This window comes from Prinia subflava, chromosome 4 (genome assembly GCF_021018805.1).
Source record: "Prinia subflava isolate CZ2003 ecotype Zambia chromosome 4, Cam_Psub_1.2, whole genome shotgun sequence".
In the NCBI taxonomy this organism is placed as follows: Eukaryota; Metazoa; Chordata; class Aves; order Passeriformes; family Cisticolidae; genus Prinia; species Prinia subflava.
The window spans coordinates 6,509,255-6,528,395 of record NC_086250.1 but is presented as its reverse complement, the minus strand read 5'-3'; the positions used below and the strand labels follow the sequence as shown (position 1 = coordinate 6,528,395).

Below are 19,141 nucleotides of genomic sequence, written 5' to 3'. Positions count from 1 at the left end.
TGGATACTGAAAAGGGTTTTAAAGGCAATGGAGAGGGCAGAGGAGAGTGCTGAACCCTTCTCATGAGGGAAGTCAAGAAGGACCCTGTGTGCAGGCTGCAGGGTGGATTTTGTGCTGGGAGCAGGGTGACAAATATACAATTCCTTGTATGAGAATACATGGACAATGCTTGGCTCTAATGAGCAAAAGAAACCTGCACACTTGGAGTACCTCCACAGAAGTGGTTTTGGGGTTGATTTATTGAATATTTGTTTGTATTAAAATGAATTGTGGCTTCTCAAATAAGGCTTATTACAACAGTAGTACTTGGGAGAAGAGTTGGTGTGTCAGAGTAACTGTATGTAAGATAGGGCACCACCTTTTAATCCAATCCCTGAAATAAAGTCAAATATCCATATCAGGTATGTAAGTGTTTATATACATATATGTAGGTCATATCTTTATGCATGTGTGTGTTTACCAATGTAATTTTTTCATTTCTTGGGGTTTACCAGAGATGATGTAATGTCTCAGAAGTAACTGTTATGGTACATCATTAAAAAAAAAAGACAGCAAATTTTTAAAATATATTATCCAATATATTGAGAGGGCTTCTAAAGACCAGTGATACTCCACTGCGTACGTATGGGTTTCAATAGTTAAAGAAACTGGATGATTTGCTGAATGGAAAAAATGTCTATGTGAGATTGCTGCTACTGGTCAGAGTTGGACTTGATGATCCTTGTGAGTCCCTTCTAGTGCAGAATGTCTGTAATAATCGTTCTATTGTTCTGGTCTTCTGCATGCTGGATGAATTGCTAGCACTTGAAATATGAAAAATGAGGTGTGATAAAACAGAACTCTGCCCCTACTCTCCACCTTTTAGCTTATACTAAAATACTATGAAATACATTTGAAATCAGTAACTGTTTTGCATTCCCTCTTTTCAAATACTGACCCTCCTGGTAGGACAAGATTAACTAACTTGTGATGGTGTCACTGGTGCTTGAGAGATCTCTGGATGGGAAGCACTGTGTGTTTGTGTTCTCTGCTGGACAGCACTGTGTGTTTGTGTCCATTCTGAGGCACCACGGAGGGCTTGTCCTAGGAAGACAAGCAATGTCTCGTAAAAGAAAAAGGCACAATTGTGCCTTTGTGGAGAATTGTGGAGAAACAGCAAGACAAATTTCTGACAATTAAGCAGCATATAAAAAACATGTAGCTCCTGGCTTAAATTTCCAGTACTGTCTTACATTCCTCAGAGCAGTTCAGGAGGGAGCCATTTCCTCCTTGTTTCCTGAGTCCCTGAAGATTGAGTAATGGATGAGAATAAAAACATTTTGATGGCAGGAGGGTTACAATGGGATCATTGTCAGATCGGTACCTCAAGGGCTCTACTGGGGACCATTGTCATCCCGTTTCCTTTCTGCTAATGAGTGGACCCAGCTCTCACTGAGGTGCAGGAGAGATCAGTGCAACAACCCAAGAGCTCACAGTGGCTCATCTTTCTTGTCAGCCTCCCATACTCACTGTGACAAAGTGAAAGGCTTTGGAAAAGCCAGACTCATTCAGTGCAATTGAACTAAATGGATAATAGGACACTTATTAGGCATTAAACAGAATACTCTTTGCTGGCTTTTGCAAAGACTACAGCTCTTTGTCATTTGATAATAGACATTCACTTAGGAGTCTATTCTTTTTTTGTGTTCATTGGGATTTTTAAGGTATTTTACTCACATCAATATTAATGGGAATTGTGCAAGTAAACCCTGGGAATTCAGAAAAATAAAACCCGAGACCTTTGTGTTTCTAGCAACCAAAAGCCTCGAATAACTGAGAATCTGTAATTGGTTCTATTATGGGACAATCTTGGATGGGAAAAAGAGTTCCAAGTGTAAATAAAAGTCACCCACTTAACAACAAATTCTACAGTGCTAGCTTTGCCCAGAGAGTAACTTGCTCTTCAGACAATCTAAGTCTGTCCAGTTATCCCAGATTTTTGTGGAGTAAAAGGGAACTCAGAATAAAGCAGTATCAACCTCCTTCCCAGTTGGAAACCTTCATACACGTTTCCTGTGCAGAGTTGTCCTCTTGCTCTGTTGGTGTCATGCAGAAATATAGTTTTCAGCATGAGGAATCGTGTTGAAATGATGAATTTTAATTCAATGTGCAATTTCAATGATCTGTAAGTACTAGTAAGACTTTCAGGTAAAAATGTATTATGTACTGAAAGGTATTTTCACCTTTCCAGTTCAGCTCTGCACAGATTCAGTAACACTCATTTTGCAGTTTATGGGTGTCTTTTATCCTCAAAAGGCTTTTCAAATATTCAACCATATTTTCTTGTCATTTAATGCTTTGGCATAACCCAGACCTGGGTGTGAAACCATCAGAGGTCACAGCACTTGTAAATTGGACAAAGCCACAAAGAGGTGATTACTTGTTAGTGTTTACTTTGTGAAGAAGTATTTCAGCAGGACAATACTGTTCATGTCAAAATTTACATGATGAGACCAATCTTACAGTAAAAGAATTCCAACTTCTAGTAGTTTTTTATCCTGCCATTTCTTGTTTTAAAGGTGGAAGAACTGTGGGAGGAACATTACTTATTTCTGGTGAACCTGCTGGCAATTAAAATGGAAGTACTGGAGTGAAGAAGGAGCCAGGGAAAAGGACAGGTAGTGCAGCTCTGCATTCTTGTTTCATTAGTATGTGGGGAAAAAGAGATATTTGCTTGTCCCCTCACTCAGTTATTACAACTAGCTAAAAACAATGTCCTACTTGTTCCTCATGATTTCCTTATTAATTTGGTATAGTACTTGGTGCATTTCCTTTGCCCTTCTGAGAGAGCAGGGATTTTCCTGGATGGATCAGTACACACCTACTCACACTACAGGGAAATTTCAGTCCTTTGGGGCCACCTGTGGCTGTGCTAATGCCAGGAACAAACCCAGGGTTCATCAAGCACTGAATTAGTTTTTCTATTAGTTGTTTACTCCTATCTCAAATAGACAGTCTCTGGGTCTGAAAAAAAAGATTGCTTAGGAAAGCAGCTCAATATACACATAATATGCCCTGTTCCCACCTCATTTACTTATATGTAATCAGAAACAAGCTCATTAAAGCAGAACAGAGTTATGTCAAAGTAGAGCCAAGTGGATAGGAGAAGCCAGCCTTATTACATTTGGGATGTTATCTTTTCTTTAAGAGAGGAGTTTGCCTAATAAAATTGCTGCTGTGTAGCTGAAAATTGATGCTTCAGGAAGATTTTCAGCAAGGTTGCTGCCTGATTCATTTCTGTTTGTACTGAGATTTTCTGAATGCCTGCAATAACCCTCTTTTCATTTTTCCCTGATTGGGAACATTCTGGTTGTGTTCCACTAGATGGCTACAGGGAAAGCAGTTTTACAGGGAGCAGAAATGTGCAGCTCTTGGTATCCTGGGAAAACCTGTCTGGCATTTTTGTCTTTTCTTTACAAGTTCACTCTGACTATGTGGTACAGCTGAGCCTCTCAAGCCAAAAAGTCATGTTCAGTGGGGTTGGAGAACAGTCTTATTGGAGCCTGCAGCAAATCCAGCATGATGATCCATTTGATCCTGGTTTCATTCAGTGGCATTGCAAGTGCTAAGATTTGGTTTATCCTGAGTGTTGTGGGCAGTGAACCTTATCACGGGCCCCTGTAACATGCAGATATCAAACCAGGTGTGTCCTTGCAGAGGTTACACTGCACAGGGTGTTTGTGCTACAGGAGCTGGAACTGGGTCTGTGCCTGACTGGGTCACCTGCAGCACACTGAGGTCCAGAACATGTGCAGGTTCCTAAACAAATATCACTTTATTTCCATCAGATTAGCCAGAGCAGCTCATTCCAGAGCTTTGCCCCAGCTGCAGGAGGACAGAGAATACTTGCTGTAGGATAAAACCCTGCCTGGACTGTGCTCTGTTGGCAGTGCTTCCTGAACATATGTAAAATCAGAGAGTGAACTTACACTAGGACAGAATTTTGAGTTATGTAGCAGTGGTGGTTTGATCTAGGTGTAGAAGACCAAAGTCACTGCCTTGCTGCTTTTTTATTTTTCAGAACTAGCATAACTAAGTGCATGGATATTGGAGAGTCTTAACTGGGACAGTGAGATACAGCCAGTAAGATTTTCTGATGTTTCTTGTAGCCAACAGCTGTGCATAGAAAATTTCTTCTCATTGTAGCAACAGGTTGTGTGTTTATTGTTGTGGCTTTTCCTGCAGGACTCCAGCACATGAAGGAAGTATTTGCATTCAGTAAATTAGGATTTCCCAGTGATGAGGCTTCTTCAAAGCCTTCCTGCCTATCTGTGACAGATCTGTGAAAAATGAAGGTAAAAATCCTTTGAATCCCATAAAAGATAGTGAAATGGGGAGACCCAGCTGCCATGTCTCTGAGGTTTTGGTGTGTGCCATTGGCTGGAGGCAGTATTGTAACTAATGTAAGTGGAAAAATTCCTACTATCTCCTTTCAGCCTACTACTGGCTTTAGACATGCAGCACAGGATGCAAAAATGCAGATGCCCTAGAGAATGCTCTTTCAAAATTCCTTTTTTTACCTAAGCATCATAATGAAACTGGAATTTGCTCTCCAAAAAGTGAAGAATGGAAATAGTAACCCAAAAATAATCAGAAATTGGTGCTGCACTGTGAACAAAAAAAGCCCACAGTGAAATGATGGAAAAATCCTACATAATCTTTATCACCAACATTTTCTACATTTTATATAATATTTCAAATCAAGACAATCAGATATAAATCTGTAAGGAAAGTTATATTTGCATATCAGTCTTAATTCTGATTTATGTTAACTAAGATTTGGCCATATCATGAAGTGTGGCTCTCCTTTGTCCATTCCCCTTTCTAGCTGCAGCAACAGAACTGAAACTCCCCTCACAAACCAAATTTTTAGTCAATTTTATGAATTTATTCCTTCTCCGCAATGTACCTTTTCACTCTGCATTTTCTGCATCTCTGATTATTACAATTTCTATTGTGTTTTAGGTGGAGTCTTAGTCAGGATACAACCCTTTGTATTCTTTTACTGTAAATTAGTACAGTATTTTGTGTGGGAACATATGTAGGTGTAGAGCTAGAAATATTCATCCTAAAGTTCACAAAATGAGCACAAGCCAGACTTTCCTGCAGTTCAATAGATTTATGAAGGACAGCCTTCCATTTTTCTTGCAGCCACAGTTAAGCTGTGTGGGGATGTAGTTCTGCTCCACCCAAACGCTTGCCCACTGAGTAGTTAAGTTTGACAAGCAGCTTTCATTCCTATTTCTGTGCTTTTCATTTGCTTTTCATCAGCTTAGTGTATATCCCTCTTGTTTCTGTTCTGTCATGTTTTGATAACTTCATTTCTTTAGCCTGTCTGTCCCCTTATTCTGCTTCCAAGCGTTCTGTTTCCCAAATTCCTTCTCAATGCATTTTGGAGCACTAGCAAAATGCTTTAATTTCCATAACTCTGCTGCTCTCTGCTCACCAAAGGAGCATCTGAGCAGATTCTCTCTCGTATCAACTGCTGAAGTTTGTTTATTCTGCACCCAGGAGAGGTGAAAACAGAAATGAGTAGGGTTTTCCATGTCCTCTGGAAAAGTTTAGTTTGAATATCAATCTCATGCAATTTTGTTCTAATTTATCTGAGACTGTAAGTCCCACTTTTGTTTCTTTCAGATGTTACTAATTCCCAGCATGGGCTGCAGCAAGACTGATAGTGTGAGAATCTGAATTCTCTACAGTAAAATTTGTAGCTTGTCATATTCAATAATAAGAAAATTGCAAAGTTTAAACAATTTCTATAAATTCATGGTGAAATAAAGCTATGATGGAAGACCATAAAACACATAAAGGTAATACAATATTTAATATCTCCCATCCTACTGGACTAAATTTATTCATAAGGTTTAGATCTAAATGCTGTCCTGTCCTGGGTGGGACAAGTCAACTCTTTTCCTATGACACAAAATATATAATGATGGAGGAATCTTTCCAATCTAAATGAATTTGAAGCTTAGCAGGAACATAATTGCCATGTACCCAGCCATGAGCATTCCTGTGATTTGGTCCAAGATCAGTGTCTCAGAGGAGGTGAAAATTTGTGGATTAACACACAGACATGCACACACACACACACGCTACAAAGGCACGTGTAGTTTATTTATCTCTAAATAACTAGTTTCCTTCTCCAAGTGAAACAAGCTATAAAAAAGAATAATTTGGAGTCAAAGGAATCAAACTATGTTTATGTCAAGATGGCACTAAAAAGAGATGCTTTAGTTAAAACAATAGAAAACATTTTTATGTGACTTCATGCCTTCATGATTAAATTAGCTTCCAACAAAATTCTAAGGCCAGTCTGAACTGATTAAAGGAAGTTCTATTTGAAATTTCTTCTGACTGAAACAACTTAATTGTAATCAGCATTTCAGTCAATGTGAACTTCTGTTTCTTGCCTGAAGAATTAATAAAAATAATCTACTCTGTTCATGTTGCAATCAAATGACAAAACATGACCAAATATCACCCATACAATAAAGGGGGGCAAGGGAAACTTCTGAAGAGTTTTCAGAAGAGATTAATGTAGAGTTTTGGGGAAATGATAATCACCTCAAAATTGTAAATAACCTCCTTGAAAGCAGATGTCACTTAAGCAGAGATTGTTGATCTAATCAGAAAAATAATTATTACTTTAAAGACATTTTTGAGATTAAAAATAGGAGGGAAAAAGCAAATAAGTTTAAGTAAAAGTTTTCAGAGAAAAATTCAATGTTTCCATTTTTGATAAAGTTGTAATTCCAGGGGAGAGGGGTCCGCAAAAAAAATTGTACTTGGAAACAAATTTATTGTTGAAAACTTGCTTTGATTATTTTTTTTTCTTAAGAGTTCCTAGCTGCTTTGGTAGAAATTACTATATTCAAAATATGTGAATCAGTAAGAAACACAAAAATTTTGACAACATAAAAAATACTGAGAGATGTTGATTTATAAAAAGCTATATAAAATCCTCTTCCTTTGAAAAATTATGGCCAGCTGTATTTAGCCTTAATTATGCATTTGATCCAGAATGTCATTCATCCTGCTTTCCCCAGCTGATTTCTGACTGAGCATCTCAGTGGTAACTGGGTCAGCTATATTTTTGGTGTGAATTGAAAGAGAGAATAAATTCTGATCCCTAAGGAAAATTTCAAATGTATTTGGCTTTGGCTGTGAGAAGAAGTTTGAGGTGAAGGAATCAAGCATGCAAAGATATAAAAATTTATTTGTGATGGAGGAATTTATATAGGACAAGACAAAATGATTTGCATTGCTGCAGTTACTCTATGTCAATGCTCCATGTTGTGAGGAACCATCTTGCTGTTAGCAGCTTTGGGAACATATTCCAGTACGTGGGCAGCATTCAGAGAAAATTCAATGCAAAAAGAGTCAATGTCACAAACTGCTGATCACTGCTTTGAAATTCCCTCTCCCATGCCCAAGATTTGAAAACTTTCTCACCAGAGCCTTGCCTGCATTAGTGAGGAGGAAGATTCCTCTCCAAGGCATTTCTTCCCACACCTTGCCAGAGGACAGCAAGACAAAGTCATGGAGCTGAACAGGCCTCCAGTAAGACAAACAGAAAAACAAAAGTCAGGGAGATCTAATCACACTGTTATTTTTGATGGACTATTGATTTATTCTTTTATTTGAATCCTTGCCTGTTTGGGAACCAGATCAATTTAAAATAAGAAAACACTTAAAACATAATATTATGAAGACATTTCCTCTTTTCCCTCTTCCTTTATATCCTCAAATTATTTTCACTGGAGTGTGCACCTGAGGACTGTCGAGTGGCAGGGCTCCAGGTATTATTCTGGGGAATACTTTTGGTAGAAGCCTGAACTTCATTACCTGAGCTGTGAACTCAGGTAAGCTCTGGTTCTCACTTGGGTGGGCATTAAGTGTCAGCTGGATAAGTACAATCTGTTTTTTGCCCTTTTGAGGAAGGAGCTTGTAGCTCTGCAGAGCTGTGAGGTTCTCCTGCAGCCCATGGGATGCTTTGGGGAGAGGTTTCCCTGCTACTGCTGCTGTGGTGATCACAGCCAGGTTCATCTCACCACAGAAGCAGAACTTTCTCTTTTGTGATTGTCTTTGTCAGTTCAGGCTTATAAGTTTCTGCTGGCTTCTGAGTGTTCATTAAGCCTTAGCTGGCTGCTTTGAAAGGTGTTATTATTTCCCACACAGAAGGAGACCCTTAATTTTGAGGTGAATCTGCTCCTCCTGGTCCCTCAAGATCTCACAGATGGTCACTTTGGCCCTTTCAAAACAGGACTTGAGCATGGCACTGTAAGATAGTTCACACCTCTTCTTGCAGTTCACCCAAATTAAACCAGAAAATGTAAAAACCTATATAAAGTGTGAGGAAAGAGGGAAATATCTGAGTGACATTGGCCCCAAAAGGGCCTTTGTTTGGAAATTTCTAATTCTGCCATTTCTGCCCGCTTACATAAGCTGGGTGACACTGCTGCAGAACAGACAAAGCATCTGTCTTGGATATTTTTAAAAACGCCAATTTTGGAAAAGTGTGATGAGTTGTTTATGTTTTTTTATAAGTAGAAAGGCTGGATGTGAGTCAGTGGCTGGGCTGTCCCAATCCTGCAGGTGTTTAGGAACAGACAGGACGTTTTCCATCTCTGCTGCCGAGTGTGGGGTGTTGAGGGATGGCTTTGCTGAAGGAGTCTCTCCAGGTGCTGTCTCCTGGGATGCCTTTGCTCTATGACCCTCTGTTGATAGCAGGGTTGCACTTGTCCTTGTGCCTGTCATGGAAGCATGGATGTGATGCCAAGCAAACCAACCACTAACATCATGGATATGCCAACTTTAAACCAGCTAGAAGTGATTAAAATTGTGGGAATGGGCTCAGAGCAGGCTGTGAAAATGCAGCTGGACATTAATGCCTGTGCACACTATGAGCTTGTGATGGGGACCTTGTGTGTGACCTCCACTGACTGTACATGAAATTGGCTGACCGCCCTAACAGCTCTTTAAGCAGCTTAAAATGCGTAGTGCACAGGAAAGACAACTCTGTGTGTAATCACACTCATTTAAATAATGTAGTTAGAGCACAATTTTTTTTAAATCCATGTCTCTGGGATGAGGTCCCAGCTCAAGCTCCCTTGTACCAGTAGGTTTGGTAGAGGGCACATGTTTAGGCTGTGTATCCCAGCAGCCAGGCCACAAAACACACAGAAGGTTTAACACTGAAAATGTTCATTTGAATTTGACTTGGAAGTAAACCTGAACTGTTTGAGGATATGAGACTTCTCACCTTTATTTCCAGACCTCTTTGACAAGAGTGAGACAGATTCTGTTCCTGTCCATTTGCTGTGGGGCTTTCAAGTGAAAATAACTTATAACTTACAGTTGTAAGCTCTCTTGGAACTGCTTAGTGTGAGGGCATACTTAGAATAAATGGAAGTTGCCCTATGACAATGGAAATGATCAGAGCTGTTTCAAAAGAGAAGCCTGGGGATGTAGGAATGCAGTATCTCAAAATGCCAGGTAGGCAACAAATAATTATTCTTGCTGCATCCAGCTGAATAAACTGAGATAAAATGGGGAACTCCTACCAATTTTTTCCTAACTTGTATATAGTAATCTTCAACCAGAAACAAACACAATTTTAGGAGCACTTGAAGTGAAATGATTAGTTTAGATTGTGTTGTATTAAAAAAAGGTTGGGTTTTTTGTCTCAAGTTGTAAGCTTCTGGAGCTTACTAACAACAATGGTATAGGAAAAATGTGAATTTAGGACAGGAAATGAAAGCTGTGAATCTTTCATAATCACCTGATTCCAGCAACTGAGTCTCTAACCACCAAAATGCTCAGGTTGTAGCTCGTCTAAAATTTTGTATGGGCAATGAAAACCCCCACAGCATTCTTTGTCTTTAAGGCTTTACTTTTAGGGGACAGATGAAAATGTGATGCACTTTGCTAGTAAAATTCTAATACTGATTTTTGGAGGGAGGTAAATAAAGAAATACTGTGGTAGAAAAGGTGTAAGGTGTGAACTGTATGGGCAAATGAGCCCTTGTGGACCTGGAGGAAACTGAACAGGATTTTTGTCTTGTAGTTATTATGAAAGTTCTGGAAAGAGGGTGAGCTGATACACTCTACCTACCATGCTATCTGAGAAAACAGTGGAAAAGATAGCAGCTCACAAACCATATCATAGCATTCATTTCTTTTAAAGTTCTCAGTTGACTTCTATTTTAAAATGAACGCTGTGGTAAGACTTGGAGAAAATATTTCTCCAAGTACCTTTGAGAGATCAACTTCATGTTCCACAACAACGTCAAAATCACGTAAATGAAACAACAGAACGAAGCTCTCTTCTAAAAGGAAAGGTTTTGTTCATGTTGGCATCTTTGTTCTAAGTACACATTGACTAGAAATAACAGCTTCAGCTGAGAGAAATGAAAACAGCCTTGTTTCTAAAACAGGATAAATGAAGCATGTGCACTTAATCACAGTTACAAGATAATCTTTTTGCTTTTAGTAGTATTTCAGCAATGGCAGGAGTCTGTTCCCCTGCAGCAGCCCTGCCTCCAGCCTGGCCATGGCCCTTTCACCCACTGCACTGCCTGCTGGATTCATGCACCAGACCCCACACTCTCAATCCCTTACTTGGCAGCTCCTCTATTCAGAATAGTTATTTAGTTTTACAACCTTTGCTGAATTATACATGTTCCAGTAGGCAGCCCTTTCCAGGACTGGAGGATGTTCCCCTCATGGCAGATGTGCCCTGCTGGCTCAGCACTTCTCACTGCTGGTTCTGTTTTGTTGTACAGCTTTTATCAATCAATAATGCTCATTCCCTTAATTGGAGTTCTGTGATGGGAGGTTTTGTGTTTACTGATGTAGCATTTAAAATCTCTGGGTTAGTGCTGAATTTATCAAATTGTTTTATCCTCCAAAGAAATTAGCTTTAAAATCCAAAAGGTTTTGTTTTGACATGCTCTAAATGTTTTGACACATATAATTTTAAAAGCTTAAAACCGTAGAGTTTGGACAGCAGCTTTCACTTGATCACCATATGCAGTTTCTCTACTTCTCCGTTGAAAAACCAATTGATCAACAAAAAGTGTTTCATATTAACTTAAAATACTCCCTTCCCTCTATTCCCTTGTTTGGTAAATTACCAAAATTAATTATTATTTCCATTGTGAGGCCTTCGTTTAAAGCCCATTTTCCTCTCAAAGATGATACCTTTGAACTTTGTCATCTGCTGTGCTCAGAGAGCTGGCATTATAAACTTTTCAGAAGGTATTACAGAATCCACACTGGAGGCACATATTCATTAGGAAACAGCTACCTTATCAACATAATGTGACAGTGCAGGAAGTTTATTTTGTGAAGAAGCACAAAGACCATTGAGGGAGCTGACGAAGGGAACGTGTGTGCTGAGTGTTTTAATGTGGGTAGAGGTGAACTGTCAATGTTGGTGAAAAAATGTGGCCAAGTAGATAAGCCCAGTGGAGATTTGTGCTGCTGTTGTACTCTTGCCAGGGAGACAAAAGATTAAACAATTCTTTACTTCAATAGCTGAGCCTAATTTCACAGTTTCTAAAATATCTTCATCGTGCATGTACTGCGTGTTCAGTCACGAGTGCAATGCTGTTATTAAAATGCAGCTCCAATGCACCTGGCAGTTACAGGACTGCATTCTCACTTTTTCTGAAACTCTGTAGGGTATTTCTGATGTTGGGGTTTTTTTCCTTAAGAATTTTAGAAAGATTCCAAGCAATGCTGAGTTTATCAAAAGCTGGTGGGATTTTTGGCCTCTCAGTCACCGAAGTGCTTGCTGTAAGATTGTTCCTTGCCAATATCCAAACTCCAGGACATGAAAAGTGAGCCCAAAGTCAGTACTGAGGAGGTAGAGAACATGAATGTGCATTTGATCACTTTTTTACTATCCCTTTCTTTTATCCTGCCCTTGGTAAACCATTTTGGGTTCTTCTGTGGATCCAGTTAATGAGTCTTTGTACATTTGGAGTTTGCAATGTTGCACCTTCAATGGCTGTAGAACAAGTTGAGTTCCTCAGGTGTGCAGCTGAAGGGAGTAAGGAGCAAATGGTGTGTGTGCCTCAAGAAGCAAGCAGTCGAGCCCAGCTTCTCTTAAGAAAAGCAAAAACTTGCCAAGTTTTTTTTCTTCCACTTTCCATCATTTTTTGTTTGCCTGTTTCTTTTGAAGAGCAGAAGCACAAGACAGGATATTGAGTCAGCAAAGATAATTTTCTCTGTTAGATGAAACAGAAGACTGGGCGACACCTCCTTCTCTTTGCCAACACCACGTGAAGCAGGTAGCACTAACAGACTCAGCAGGCCACATTTCCCCAGTTTCAGTGTAACTGCTCATTTTAAGTTGTTGCTTTAATAAGCAGATGGATTTTTCATAATGCTTAATAGGAGTTAAGGCATGAAGGTACTTAAAGAAATCAGATGTCAAGTCTTTAAGTAATGGGATTATAAAGTAGAGACCCTTTAAGGATGGCTTGGTGATCCAGCAGCCATAGAGACCTTATTATGGGTCAACAGTTTATTTTGTGAACAATAGTGCCTTTTGAAGAGACTCACACAATCAAAATTTAGATTTGTGCAAAGTGCTTAATTTTATTGAAGTGTCGTAATATAAATGCATGAGCTTCCCTGAGCCAGCTGTGTGTGCTTATGTCTGTAGTTTTCTAGAATGCAGGCTCTTTTGCATCTTTAACAAATGACAAATTCTGTGGATTTCCTTGTTCCAAAGCAGAATTTTTATCATTTTTGTGATCCAATGGATGCCATCCTTTGAGGACTATTTTTGCAGGAGCAAGAGGAGAGGGGAAAAGGTCACCACAATTAAAACAAGCTCATGCTTTAGTGTTTAATAATGTAGTAATGTTTCTTTAAAAGCAACTCAAATTCAGCTGTGGGCCAAGGGCCATTTCTGTTATGTTAGACTGTAAAAGGCAGGGTTTGGTAAAGATTTGAGCATTTGAAAACGTAAGGTTTTATAGAAAACACAGCATCTTTATTGCCTTCAGTGCTGGTAGAAGTATGGTTGCCTTATGGGAAACATAAGGAGTTGCTGAGATGTGAATATTCTCCTAAATATCTTAAGGTCAAATTTCACTTGTGAATTCTCCACTGAGTCTTAAAGGATCTTCCTCTGTGGTGTCTAGGGCCTGATCCAGAGGTATTCAAATAAATTGGAATTCTTGCACTGATTTCCAAAACCTTTAAATCACATCCTAAGTGCTTTACTCTGTAACACATCTGATTTTTGTTGATTCTTACTGAAACCATTGGGGACTTTCCCAGGCTATGGAGAACTTTCCTTTGTACCTCCTGAGAGTGTTCCAGATACCTTTGGAAGCTCTGCTTTTGTTGTCCATGCTTTTGAGCCGAGTCCCACCTGCAGTGCCCGCACTTGACCCGGTTAATGCTGATTTTGGGCTCTGGGCGTGAGGTGCTAGAAGGGCAGACAGTGCTGGGGTGGTGCCCATGCCTTGGCTCTGGGGCTCCTGAGCAGTTCTCACAGTGACCTCTCACTGTGCTGACACCTGAGTGATCTGATCAATTTTTCATCTGAAGTCTTAAGTATTTCTTTTGTGTAAAAATGTTATGACGGTTTGTTGTATCCCAGGCAGCAGGACTGCAGGGCCACAGGGGCTGCTGGGCCCTCACTCCTGAAGGGCACAAGCTGGCAGAAGCTGCTGGGAGCAAGAAGCACACTTGGGTTGTGTTGGCTGCCTTTTTTGGGTCAGAGCCTGAAATGCCCTTCACATTCTCCTTGAAGAGACCAATCCTCTCACAGAAAGATGTTTTGCCAGCTGGGAAACATCTGACTTTCTGTGAAACTGGACAAATGTGGAGTGAAAATGGCAGGAATAGCTAATACATTTTGAAAAGGCTTGTGCTTCCACCTGGCTGTGCTCCATGGCCTCCCTTTGTGTGGTGCAGTGCCCAAAGGTAGAGGGAGCCTTCTGCCCCTGCCAGGCTAACCACAGCAGACTGGGTTGTCTCAAACTGACATGCAGGAAAGCTTTTGTAATTCTCCTGCCTGTTCCAGTGATGCAGAAACCAAAGTAAGATGTCTTTGGTAGGAGATGATGATATTCTGAGGAGAGGGTTTGGGAATTTCTCACTTGTTGGGGGTCAGGGATGCAGCATGCTCTGGGGAGTAATCAGTTGGCAGGAAATACTCATTCCCTCATTTCTGCAGAGGAAATGAATAAGAGAAATGGGTTGTAAATTCCTAGTTGGGGTGGCTTTTTTTCTATTTTTATTTTATGTTAATAGCACGGCCTGTGCCAGAGAAAATAAACTCTTTCTCCATTCTGAGTCTGTCAATGTGATATAAATACCAGCACACAATTTAGCATTGTTAATTAGTATGTACTTTCCATTACCTTCCTTTTGGAGAGCTCATTTTCTTGAGAAATGTAGCTCTTCATTCAAACATTTCATTTTGTAGCAGGAGAGAGGCACGGAAGAACTACTTTAACTAGATTGTGTAACAATGGCTGGGGTAATAATTGTCTGGGAGAATTATATGGAGGTAACAAAAGGACTCACAAAATGAATACATTACAGACTCTTTTATGACTCAAAAATACTGATGTCCTTAAAAGAGAGAGAGAAGTAGGAGTTGGATGATTTTTTAAGAAAATGCAAAAATTACACTTTGAAGTTTGTCTTGGCATAGGGGAGATGTTTTCTTAGGACTGCTGGAGGAAAGCTTATGCTCTGTTCCATTGTTTCCTCACCCCAGTTTCCACAGCACATGCTCCTTGTCCTGGCTGGTCAGCCTGACCTGGGCTCCAGCAATTCTGCTGCCACCAAGTGCTCAGCGAGCAGAGCAGCCTTGGCTGCTGTGCCAGTCTGATTTATCTCTGCACAGACAGCTCACACACAGTTCATTTCAGCAGTCCAGGCTCGCTGCCAGTGTGTCACCCTTTAGGATCCAGTTGTGCACGCAGGGAAATCCAGGATGGGATCAGTAAGTGGGAGATTTGGAGGAAGGCAGAGAGGGTAACAAGTTATTCTGGGTATCCCTTACCCTGACAGCTGTTTCTAGATCTGTCATATACACACTAATTTCCAGAGCATGCAGGGGGCTGGTCTATAGGTAAAAGATGAGGGTTTGCCCCTTAAAAAAATATAACAGACTCTTTATTGGACCCACTTGACAAGTGGATTCAATCTTGTTACTTTTAACTCTAAGTTATAATCATGAGGAGTCTGTTTTTCATATCACTTATTTCAGCTAAGAGGTTGCACTTGCTGTCACCATTTGGAATGCTGTAGTTTGTACTGAACACTTCAGAAATTTTTATTTTTGTCATGAAAGTACAGCTGTATCTTGAAGGTGGTACAGAATTAGAATAATGTATAATGAGGTACTGTGGGTTGCTAATACACATTACACTCAGCAGCACCTTGGCATGTGGAAATGTTCAACTTTACACATCTGGATAACAGGAACCAACAAAAAGGAGATTGAAATTCTTTTAATGTTAACAGGGGAAAGGTCATCCTTGATAAAACGGGTAATTTCTTACTGTAGCTGGTGACTCCCCAGAAACCACCTTTCCATGGCTAGTGGTAATGTTAAGGACTTAAAGGTATGGGAAATATGGGAGAGGAAAAAAATCTGCTTTTAAAAGCAATTTATTTTTCTGAAGGGGTAGTGGTCAACTGGATCCATTTCTGACTTGGCCAGACATGTAGCTGTGAGTGCCACTGCTGCAGAGAAGGTGTGGTGGGGAACAGGGGGTGTGAAGGGAAGCAGGAGAAAAAGCAGAGCATGGAAGTTCCAGCATCATCTCTGTGGTGGAATGGGCTCTCTGATGTGAAGTGCAGCCATTCCTCATTTATGCAGGCCCAGTACTGAGGGGAATATTCAGCCTTTTATGCTGGGTTAACAAACTGTTGTGGTTTGACACTGGCCAAAGGCACCAGTGGAAGCTGCTCGCTCACCCTTCCCTGCTACAGCTGGACAGAGGAGAGAAAAATTTAAGGAACGGTTCAGGAGTTAAGGACCAGGAAAAAACTCAAGGGCAAAACAGGCTCAACTTGAGATATTAAGTGAATTTATTACTAACAAAATTAGAGGACGATAATGAGAAATAAAATAAGCCCCTAAAAACACCTTTTCTTCTCCCAGCTCCTTCCTTCTTTCCACAGACAGAGCAGTGAGACAGAGTGTGGAGGTTTTGGTCAGTGTGTCACCCAAGGCTTTCTTCTGTTGTGCAGGGAGAGGAGCCCTTCCCCTTAATTCCCGTAAAAACCGGGCAGAGCTGGAACGGGGGCAGATGTTGGTCCCACACAGCCAGGGCAGGCTGCTGGATGCTCTGGGGAGCTCTGAGTGGGGCTCTGGGGGACAGAGTCGGTGGGAGCCCGCACGGAGCCCCCGGGGCTGTGGGCTGCAGAGCCCGCGGGGCTGAGCTGCGGGCGGTGCTCGTTCGGCTCCATTGAGGGAGCACAGGGCACAGCCGCCTTTCCAAGGCTGCCTTTCAGCTCGGCAGATGCTCCTTCCTTAACCCTTCCCCTTTCTCCCTGCCCCCCGAACAGATTCTTTCCCCAGGCAAAGCCGGTTTTGCCCAGGCAGTCATTAAATCAGCCGGATGTGGCTCCCTTCCCCCGCCTGGTACCGTGACGAGGGGTGCCTGCTGATCAGTCCTTTCACGTAGGCTCTGCCGGTTGCTGCTTCGGCTACTAAAATTAAATAAAAAGAGAGACAGAAAGAAAAAAACCCCACACACCAAACCAACCAACCAACCAAAAGCAAACAAACAAGCAAACCCACCAAAAGCGCCCTCAAACCCCGCAGTGGCTGTCCCGCGTTCCTGGACGTTCGTGGCCGGGCAGGGTGTGCTGGCCCCGGCGGAGACGCGGAGATGGAGAGGCGAGTGGTGTACGAGATTGCTGCGGAGCTGCGAGGAGGTGGAGTTTGCTTTTCTCCGCTTTCTTTGAGCCGCATGACTCCTGTGCGAGCCCAGGGCTGAGGTGCCGGTGCGTAAAGGGGGCTGATCTTGGGAGCAATTTGCTGGCCTCGGGTGTAGGACGAAGCCCCGTCCTGCTCCCCCATCACGCAGCACGGCAAGGAGAGAAGCTGGAGCATCCCTCCCCTTCCTCCGGCCGCTTCCCTGGCATCCCCCTCTGGCTGGACACGCTGGCTGTCCTTCCTCCTCCTCCTCTACCTCCTACTCTCACCCCGCTGAAATACGCACGCCCAGCGGCTTTAAAGTGATTAAAGAGGAGGTCTTGAGGAAAGTCAGAAGCATGCGGGGAAGAAACAGGTTGGACATGTAAAGAGAAAAAGAGCTCAGGAGTTTCACCAGTGAGCCATGAAATGAGAAGTAACAGCTGGTGTGCTGGAGAATCGTCACCGGGAGCTATGGATCCAAGGTTAACGGTGCGGGAGGGGAGAGTTGGAACTTAAAGTAATTACCCAGGAAAAGGAGAGAGCGAAAGAAAGAGATCCAGGCTATTGCCTTGTGCTGCCATAGTTTGGAAAGAATCACCAGGAAAACTGGCAAACATTGGCAAAAGCCTTTGTGTGGTCGAGAGCCACTTCATCTCTACTTTTAGAAGCACTAAATTTAGAGAAGGCTGAGCACCTGATTTAGTTAAAAAAGAAAAAAAAACCCAAAAAACTAAAACCCAACAACATCAACAAAAAAAACCCAAACCCACAAACAAACAAACAACCCCCGGAAGATTTCCAAGAATTTGCACTTTCTATTCCCACAGTTGCTTGCCCAGGAGGCTGAAAGGAAGAAACAATTTCACTTTTTCTTTCCCCCTAGTTAGAATACAAATACAGAAATAAGGAGCTAAGGAGTGGCAGTAGAGGTGCAGGGGGCAATTGTGCATCAGGGTGTGGGTTAAAAATGCCAACACCACTGGAGAAAGAACACCCCTTAATTTTTCATTTAGAAATATTAAAATGAATGTGTTAGATGTTGAGAAGAATGTTGTGTTGTCCTCACGAGTTGTGACGTTGAACAGTATCAAATCCAAGGAATGATTTTTCCCACTCCCGTTTCACGACCTCCAATACAAACACGAAGCAGGGCAGAAGTTTTCCAGCGTGGCAACCCAAGGCTCAGGAGCCACAATTCCCACTGCCCGAGCCCTGGTGCACAGAGAGGGGTGACATGACCTCTCCCTGTCCCAGCTCATCTCACAGCACATGCGGACAAGGCTTTTCCACAAAGTTGGCCAATGCCCAAGAGCAATGAAGCCAAGGGGATTTTCAGGAGCGAGCTCTCCTGTGGGATCCTCTTTCCCCCCAGCCTCACCCTTGCCATGATGCCCTTGGAAGTTGCCCTGTGCAGGTTACCCAGGGAGGGTCTCGCTGCTGTGGCCCCTTCCTGCAGCCCCTGCGCTCCTTTGTTCCATGGCAGTTGCGGTGTGACTACATCTCCCAGCAGGCTGCACTGGGGAAGGGGGGGAGAAAGGCTTTTCTACCCTTTTTCCTCCCCCATTGCATCCTTCCTCAGTGAGATGAAAAAAAAAACCATACTCACTTTGCTGACACATCATGTGCTTCGAGGAGACAAGAGGTGCAAGGCTGCCAGAAGTCAGTTAAATCCTGAAGTGGGAAGGATGTAGCCTTGAGCTTTGAAATCTTAATAAATACATAGAGGAGAGAGTTTTTTCTTTTGTGTGCAGGACCGATGGCTGCCAGTCTCTCTGGATATACAACTTATGCAACTGTTTCTCCATCACAAGCTCAAGCACATGCATGTCTTGCATAATGTTGTTTGCCACCATACAAATATTTCTTTTCTAGCCCCTGTAGAGCCTACAGATTGCTTTGCTGATCTTCTGCATCAGATGATTTTATCCTTCTGGAACTGCATATATGCAGATCTGAGGTCTGTGTAAATATGTATAAACAAAGTGCATATTTTGTAACAGATTTATTTTTAGTCCCTATGTTTTAATGCTAGGGATAAAGAAATTTGTTTAATTGATATCACTGGTAAAAAAGTGATTAATGTTAACACTGGAAGCTGAAACCTTATCAGGTCTTTTAGAATTAGAATTGCAGGTTGTAAGTGGTCTCCCTATAAGCACTGTTCTCTTAGTTATTCTTTTGATTTCAGGA

General features: G+C 41.7%; 1 long non-coding RNA gene across 1 annotated transcript; it reads right to left on the bottom strand.

Moving 5' to 3' along the window:
* Positions 1-16,093: 16,093 nt before the first annotated feature.
* Positions 16,094-18,708, bottom strand: LOC134549302 (uncharacterized). The gene is made up of 2 exons (XR_010080054.1): positions 16,832-18,708; positions 16,094-16,740 (listed from the first exon to the last, which is right to left on the bottom strand). It is a non-coding gene; the product is annotated as an uncharacterized LOC134549302 (long non-coding RNA).
* Between the last annotated feature and the right edge of the window lie 433 nt (positions 18,709-19,141).